The sequence below is a fragment of the Balaenoptera musculus genome, chromosome 13, assembly GCF_009873245.2.
Source record: "Balaenoptera musculus isolate JJ_BM4_2016_0621 chromosome 13, mBalMus1.pri.v3, whole genome shotgun sequence".
Taxonomy (NCBI): domain Eukaryota; kingdom Metazoa; phylum Chordata; class Mammalia; order Artiodactyla; family Balaenopteridae; genus Balaenoptera; species Balaenoptera musculus.
Genome location: NC_045797.1, coordinates 83,901,511 through 83,910,398, shown reverse-complemented (window position 1 = coordinate 83,910,398; position 8,888 = coordinate 83,901,511). Strand labels below are relative to the sequence as shown.

The 8,888-nt window shown below is 40.7% G+C and overlaps 1 non-coding gene across 1 annotated transcript; it reads right to left on the bottom strand.

Moving 5' to 3' along the window:
- Positions 1-400: 400 nt before the first annotated feature.
- Positions 401-507, bottom strand: LOC118906544. Its single transcript, XR_005022525.1, has one exon. It is a non-coding gene; the product is annotated as a U6 spliceosomal RNA (small nuclear RNA).
- Positions 508-8,888: the final 8,381 nt, after the last annotated feature.

Here is an 8,888-nt window from a genome sequence, read left to right as displayed (position 1 = left end):
ACTCTGAAGCAGTACAGATCAGACAAATAAGTCGATGCAGAATTACAACGCTGGCTTATTTTTAGTATCGTGTACAGCCCTCGATATTTCATCACTACAACTATCTGGTTATGTAATGATTTTTCTTTAACATCTTTATTGGAGTATAATTGCTTTACAATGATGTGTTAGTTTCTGCTGTATAACAAAGCGAATCAGCTATACATATATCCCCGTATCTCCTCCCTCTTGCGGCTCCCTCCCACCCTCCCTATCCCACCCGTCTAGGTGGTCACAAAGCACCGAGCTGATCTCCCTGTGCTATGCGGCTGCTTCCCACTAGCTATCTATTTTACATTTGGTAGTGTATATATGTCCATGCCGCTCTCTCACTTCGTCCCAGCTTACCCTTCCCCCTCTCAAAAATATGGAACGCTTCATGAATTTGCATGTCATCCTTGCGCAGGGGCCATGCTAATAATCTCTGCATCATTCCAATTTTAGTATATGTGCTGCTGAAGTGAGCACTGTAGATTTATTGACATTCTGCCTTGTTCTGGAAATAATTTCAAAGTAGACATCCATTAAAAACTCCAGTTAGTATCAAAGATGTGAATTTTAAATAAACAAGGGAATGTGTGTGTCATCCAGTTTGGTGATGTCTTCAAGTCTTTTTTTGGTTGTTATTGTTTTTAGCTGTAGCACTCTAGCTCCAAAAGAAATCTTTTGCAGAAACTTCATGTATAAAATAGATCAAAGGAGAGCATTGGGTTTGAAGTACTCCTGAACCATCTTCATAGAATCCCTAGGCCTTCCTGAAGTTTACAGAAAGAAGTTCATTAATTTTCCCAAAGTCCCACAGCAAGTTAATAGCAGGAATGATAGGCCAGGACTCAGATCTCCAGTCCATGGCTTTGTTGCCTAAACGGTGGTAACTCTTTAGACAACTCCTGAAAATGGGCCCTGGCTGAGACCAGCTAGTTTCTGACTGTCATCTGACGAATGAGTGTGCAATCCAACAGTTGGTAGTAACAGGACCATCCACCCAGCAGAACATACACAAAGAGAAGAGCTGGAAGGCCTGTCATTCACCAGTTGTCACCTCCAGTGCCTCCACAACAGGGTACTCAAGTTGAGCACAGAATGCAAAATTCAAGAGTGAGACATCTATTTTGAGAGAATGAGAGGGTACAGTGCTCTTTTTACAGTTAAGAGCTCTTAGCTTCTGGAGAGATACAGGGATATTTGCCCTTGAGAGTCTTAAGAAGAGAAAGACAGGGAGGGCAGCCTAATTTGGGTTTGCAACCTCTTATTCTATTGGGTTGGCCAAAAATTTATCTGGGTTTTTCTGTAACAACATACAGAAAAACTAAAATGAACTTTTTGGCCAACCCAATAGTTTAGCCTGTAAAGACCTAAGGAGAAAGAGACTAGTATACTCGTTTCTATCTAAAAAGTACTATCTGACCAGAGCAATCAGGAATTTTCATCACTTATTTATTTTTTTGGCTGCGTTGGGTCTTTGTTGCTGCGCACGGGGTTTCTCTAGTTGCGGCGAGCGGGGCCCACTCTTTGTTGTGGTGCGTGGGCTTCTCACTGCAGTGGCTTCTCTTGTTGCGGAGCACCGGCTGTAGGGCACGCAGGCTCAGTAGTGGTGGCACACGGGCTTAGTTGCTCCGCGGCATGTGGGATCTTCCCGGACCAGGGCTCGAACCCATGTCCCCTGCATTGGCAGGTGGATTCTTAACCACTGCGCCACCAGGGAAGGCCCTCTAGCTTATCTTGAAGAGAGAAAGCTCATTTGCATTTTATTTTGCCCTCAATCAACAATTTAGGATTGATGAATAACAACAGAAGGAACTCAAGTGCTCTACCTTGTAACAGGAATATTGGGCCTCTAGTTTGACCCTGGTGACCCATAGAGCCATTAGTCAGCTCACATGGTGCCCTAGCAAGTTTCTGGGCCTCCCGCCCACTGTTGAGATACATCCCTGGCTTCCTGCCTCAAGCTTTAGGCCAATCTCCCAACACTGATCTCCCATTAATACGGAGTGCAGACTTCTAACCTCATATCCACCAGCCAGATGGATCCTCCTTACCTAAGACCTTAAGGATCAGTTCTAACTCACCTCCACGGCATCTTGTCAAATCACGAAATCTGCTTGTTCAGTATTAGAGTATAACTGTATTTTATTCTTCCTTTTTTTTTGGCCACACTGCATGGCTTGTGGGATTTAAATTCCCTGAACAGGGATCAAACCTGGGCCCTTGGCACTGAGAGCACAGAGTCCTAACCACTGGACCACCAGGGAATCCTCTATTTTTACTTTAAATACAGAACCACTAACATGGGCATGACTGAGAGTCGAGGCAGAGTGAACCAGAGCCTCCTGTACTCTTCTGCATAATCAACCCAAACAATTTCAGTTGCTAACAGGTAGGCCCTCTCATTCATTAGCCTCAGGTGGGCACAAATCTCAACAGTGTGCTGCTAGATTCAGAATCATTTAACTGACTTATTTTTACTCCCCTGCTGTGAAAATCACCTGATCTTTACTTTGGCCTTGTTCATGCTTCCTTAAAGCAGCGGTTCCCTAAGTACTGTACCAAGTCCCGATCCTTAGCATTGCCTGGGAAGTTGTTAGAAACGCACATTATCTATGGGCCCTACCTCAAGCCTACTGAATCAAAATGTTTTAGCAAACCCTCCAGGTGATCACGATGCACACTAAAGTTTGATAATTATGGCCTTGTGGCACTATCAATCACTTACTGAAGTTACCTCTTGAGATACAAAGGCATTTCCTCTTGGTACTTGTTCTCTGGGTCTTGATTTTTTTCTTATGTCAACAGAATGACCTTTCCCCATCTGCTCCATCAGCGAATGCTAACTAGAAGCAAAACCACTGCTTAAGTTTTTTTTTTAACTTTTCATTCCCAACCAAGTTACACTTTTTTTTTTTTTTTTGGTCATTTTCTTTTTGTGTCTACTATGCCCTTGAAAATCTAGGACAATAGGTCTGCTCCAAGTGTGGTCGGTTTTCTCTTCCACAAGACTGGTTTCACTTTATTAGAACATTCCAATTCTGAAATTAGGCTGTCCTGCTACTCACTGAGTATTCCACATATGTGTATCTCACAACCCATTTACACCTGGAAATACTTTCACATATTGGCTCACAGGGCGGGCAGGTGTCTCTTTCATAGGTAAGAAAACTGAAGCTGAGAGAGATTAGGCCTACAACTAAAAAAGTGGCAAAGCTGCAAGTTCTAGTACCCAGTATGAGTCCTTGGCTCTTAACAGGCACTCAATATATTTAACAAGTAAGTGAATGAACGAATGATCGTGTAAGCTAGATCTTTTTCCGCTAGGTCACATGTCCCTCACATCACGCAGCTGTAGGAATAGACAAGTAATCTTGTCCCATTTATGCTCCTAGCTCCAAAGTAGTGGTGTTGCCCCAGTCTCAGGACACAAAAGTCTTCAGAAATCTTTCCACTGAACGCTCCAAGGTTCTAAGTTCCAGAATAGCTGAAAGAACACCACCTGTTAAGGAGAATGGCTGAAATGCAGGCCCATGTCTGAAGACCCACGGCTCTAGGATGGAGAGAGTGCTGAGCACTAATTCTAAATGGGCAAAAAACATGGTGACGCCAGCAGAAAACAAAAAACAAGTAGTCTGGTTTCCTTCAGGGTCCAGAGTTATTCAAGTCAGACGCTGTGGAGTGGCGCTCCTAAGATGAGTGAGTGGCAGGAATTTTTTTCAATAAATGCCAACTGCTGGTATACACACACACATGTCCTCAGAAATGAGGTTAACCTGAGCCTCATTAAGTGGGTTTAGCTCCCCTACATTTCCGTAGTGGAAAGAAAACCAGGCTGCACTCTAAGTTAAATTTTAATTGACTTTAAGCAGACCTTTTCTAGTTTTCAACAATGTCATCTGCTGTCACAGAAGGAAAAATGGTGATTTTTGTATATAGGCAAATAAATCTCATCTCAAACAAATAAGTCTACAGTATATAATTTCATTTGTCTAAATTAGCAACGAAATTCCTAAATCTTTAGTTCAAATTACAGTAATACAACTCTTTTGATAGGCATTTGGGTAAGAACCTCAGATACTCCACTCCTCAAAGAGCTGTATTCCAGCTCAAATAAGAGAATTTAGGAGCCTAGAGTAGTAAGGCCTATTGTATTGATTTTTACTTGGGACTCAACCCAGTTTCAAACCCACTTAGTAATTCATATCCCATGAAAGCCCTTAATAATCCTCTTTGCTAGCTGAGTAAATCCTAACTCTGCCATGCTTCTAGGGTTTAAGTACTTCCTTGATGGTCTTAGGCCAAGGCTGTGATATGCTGCAGAAAACAGTGTCTGAGGACAACGAAAAGATACAAGAATTAATCTTCACATAATCCTTCAAGCAATGTGGAATAAAAGTATTGCCCTCAAAAGACGGAGTCTCCTTTTTTTCTGAAGGGCATTAAGGGACTCACTGCTCAGCACATTCTAAAGTAGAAAGTGTTGCCATTAACACAATGCTGTAAGTGGAAGGGACCCAACAATGTCACCATGAAAAACTATACTATTCACAACAGTGAAATTAAGAACTTAACAGTCCTAGGACATGAACTGCAAAGAAACCTCTAAGACCATCTAGAACAAATGGCTCTTAAACTCATTTGAAATCAATTTTACATCACAACCCACTGTTCACATAAAGTGAAAATGATTTCACAAACTATTACCCCTATTAACATGCCATATATATATTTTTTTTTTTGGCCACGCCGTGAGGCTTGCGGGATCTTAGTTCCCCGACCAGGGACTGAACCCGGGCCCCAGCAGTGAAAGCACCGAGTCCTAACCACTGGACCGCCAGGGAATTCCCATGCCATATACTTCTATTATAAAAGAGCTGGCTGTGACCCATTAGGTTTCCACTATCCACTAATCGGTCATAAAGAAATTTTAAAAAAGCACTGATCCGTCACTGCTTTAATCTCCAAAAAAAGGCAACATAGCACAGCAGTAAGAGTACCAACTTCCAAGTAGATTACCCAGGTTTGAATCCTGATACCGCCACTCACTTAGCTATGAGGACCCAAGTCCTAAGACACGTCATTAGCTTCTGTGCCTCAGTTTTCTCATTCATAAATCAGGAGAAAAATCTACCTCAAAAATTTTATGAAGCTGAGTTTTATTTGTGAAGATGCTTAAAAACAGAACCTGTGAAGATGGGTAAGTCAGGCCCCCGATATGGTGGCCCAAGATCACATGCAGCTACCAGTGGGACGCTTGGGCTAGAACCCTGGCCGATGGCCTTATCACTATACTGAAGCACGAGTATACGATTAACACTGACAATACAAGGCCCTTCAGTGTGAAACATATGACATGAAGAACGTATTTGAACCATAAATTTGACAAATGCTTGGTAACGAACATTATTTCCTTACTTTCTGAAAACCATTAGAGGGCTAACACCTTTTTAAAAAACCTACTAGAGAAATGTAAATTAAAGCCTTCATTTTCTAAGTCTGAGTGGCAGAAACAAATAATTTTCATTGAAAATTCTTTTCAACTTAGGTAGTAGAGAATCTGGAGCTATTTTCATCTGTTTTTTTGGTCTAATTTTGTCTAGTTTCAGGTCAAACATTAGTTGATTTTTTTTGGATTTGCTTCCGTAACCATGGGTTAGGTCCAGCATGTCCTAATATTCCTTGAGCTGCTTTTAAGGTTTTCCTCAAGGGCAAAACGGACAGGTTAAGGGTAAGTGGAGGAAGAGTTAAAAAAAACAAACACTCAAAATATGATAGAAAATAAATTCTATTTACTAGCCATAGTAAACAAGCTGAAGCACCCACAGCTGGCAACAGTGACAGAATGAATTTGGTTTTGGCATCTGATTTCAAACTATAGGTCCTGCCGCTTAATTACACATAATTTTGGACACATAACTTCATTTTTTCCTGATCAGATGTCCTATCAGTCAAGAGGAAATTAACTTGGCAGGGCAGTTGAGAGATTAAATATGACTGACTATGAATGTGTGTGCCTAATACATGACCAGGCACCAAAATGAATTCAATCAATGCTGGTTCCCTGTAACTAAAACAGAAGGGCCAGACCATTTATGGACATGCTCAAGGTGTTCTAATTTTAAACTGAAGATGGTCAGTCCTCCAGCTTCTCCCCCTGGGTATTTATTATTACTTACTATTTATTATTTCTCCCTTTAAAGCATCAAGTCTAAAGGCTTTTTGTAAGTGAAATGTGGCTAAGCAGTAAATGGCAAGTCTGCTGTGAACCGAATTTCATGATGATCTGGGACTCACCTTCCGGTATTGATACCACAGGTTTCTTAAGCACCTGCTGAATGGGTCAAAAACGTTATTGTGGGGGACTTCCCTGGTGGCACAGTGGTTGAGAATCCGCCTGCCAATGCAGGGGTCATGGGTTCGATCTCTGGTCCGGGAAGATCCCACATGCCCCGGAGCAACTAAGCCCGTGCGCCGCAACTACTGAACCTGTGCTCTAAAGCCGTGAGCCACAACTACTGATGCTCACGCACCTAGAGCCCGTGCTCCGCAACAAGAAAAGCCACCGCAATGAGAAGCCTGCACCTGCAACGAAGAGTAGCCCCCCGCTCGTCAAACTAGAGAAGCCCGCGCGCAGCAACAAAGAACCCAACGCAGCCAAAAATAAATAAATAAATTTTTAAAAACATTAGTGGTTTCTGTAAAAAAAAACATTATTGTGGCAGGTGGTTATACTGGTACTTAATTGTGATGGCCCTCAAAATTCAATAGTAATATATATGATATACAATGGTAACTCTCCCTCTTGCAAAGCGATGAAATACAATTACACAAGGGAAGATGATATTCGGCAGCATAAAACATCAACATAACTGTCTTATTAATCAGTTTAAAGTGAGTCTTCCTAACATATCAGATGACACCTATCTATAACCAGTCCAATAAACTCAGGCTCATAATTTAACAAAAATTGTCACATGTTTGTGCCTAAAATAGGCCCTCAAATATTTTTGAATGTTTGGCTCAACTCCACAAAAACAAAACAAAAACATCAGTCCACTTAAAGATAAGTGACTAGAATTCTGATCTCAAAATATTTTACTCTATTAGAATTTTTACACACTTTAAATGGGCTTCCTAGTGTTTTTCATGATTTTTAAAAAACTAATAGTCTCTACTGATAAATATTTAAAGTTATAGACATGACTGTAGTCTACCAATCCCGTCCAAAAAAATGTACTGTTCTTTCCCAATCTCGGATCAAATAATCATGGCTGAATGTACTGTATGTTGGAAGAGAAATCCCTAATGTTTCTATTTTGGATAATCAGTGTTAGGATGCAATCCACCCTCCTGTTATTTTCAGTTATTAAAACCTAAATGACATTTTAAAGGGAAAACTGCCAATTAAAAAGTTCTAACTACAAAATAGGTGTAACATTTAAAATTTCTAAACTATCTCAGAAAGTAATTATAAAAGTTAGAAAGCTCAAACCTGGGTTTAAACCCTCCCTCTACCCCGACTGAGTTCTTAGCAGTATTCTATAAATATCCTCTACATCTAGTACAGGAGGCCCCAAAATGAGAGTCAGAAAGAGATAATACCACAGGCTGGGCCCCCTTTTAAAGATGCTCACCTCTCCTAAAGCAAGGAGATAACCTGGGACTAATCTGCTCTTCAGAAAGAAGGCTACTTTCAGAACTCATCAAGTAGTGTAGTCATTACTCTATTCAGTACTTACAACTTGTTAGGACTGATAATTTTTTCTCCTAATTCACAATGTTCTTTCAATGTTTACTGAAATTTTTATTTAAAAAGCACTGTCTTGGGCTTCCCTGGGGGCGCAGTGGTTGAGAATCTGCCTGCTAATGCAGGGGACACGGGTTCGAGCCCTGGTCTGGGAAGATCCCACATGCCGCGGAGCGAGTAGGCCCGTGAGCCACAACTACTGAGCCTGCGCGTCTGGAGCCTGTGCTCCGCAACAAGAGAGGCCGCGATAGTGAAGAGGCCCGCGCACCGCGATGAAGAGTGGCCCCCGCTCGCCGCAACTAGAGAAAGCCCTCGCACAGAAATGAAGACCCAACACAGCCAAAAATAAAATACGAAAATAAATAAATAAATAAATTTAAAAAAAAAAAAAAAAGCACTGTCTTACTGATTTACATTTTGGCAGGCCAAAGTTCTATTAATCTTATTTAAATGGATAATTTCTGCAAGTCCCATTCAATTCTGTCTTTTCATTTCCCCTCAGAAAACAAATCAAGTGCAAACAAAACCTTGTTTCATAGTCACACTTTTAGGAGAAAAAGGATAATCCTACACAGCTTAATTTTTCAGATTATTTTCTGACTTTAAAATAAATTCTCAGGCCAATACTAAGACAGACTAGTATAATAGCCATGGCAATATTATAAAACCAAAATTATTCTGAACTCACCAATGGTACAACTGAGCGTTTACAAAGAGAATTATCTGAAAACAAGGTACTCAAACTCTGACATTCTGTTTGAATATCCACTGAAACGTAATTCTAACACCAGCCAAAGCACTCACAATCACATAATTTTAACTTTTCTAGTTTTAAAATGTCCACTTTATTTCATTCAACGGTTAACTAATATCATTTACATCTAAGGAAGAGAGGGTCCACAAAACTGATCTAAGGTAAAACACTAACTCTTAAGAAATGTAGTCCAATTTTATACAGGTCCAGGCATCCCTAGACAAGTGTATCACAATGCAGAAAGATGGGTACCACTACTCCATTTTACATGAGATAAAAGGGAAGTATCAATAAACTTCAGAAAGTAGTAAATTCACCTGTCCCTTAAAATATGAGTATGTAATTGTTACAAAGCCATAG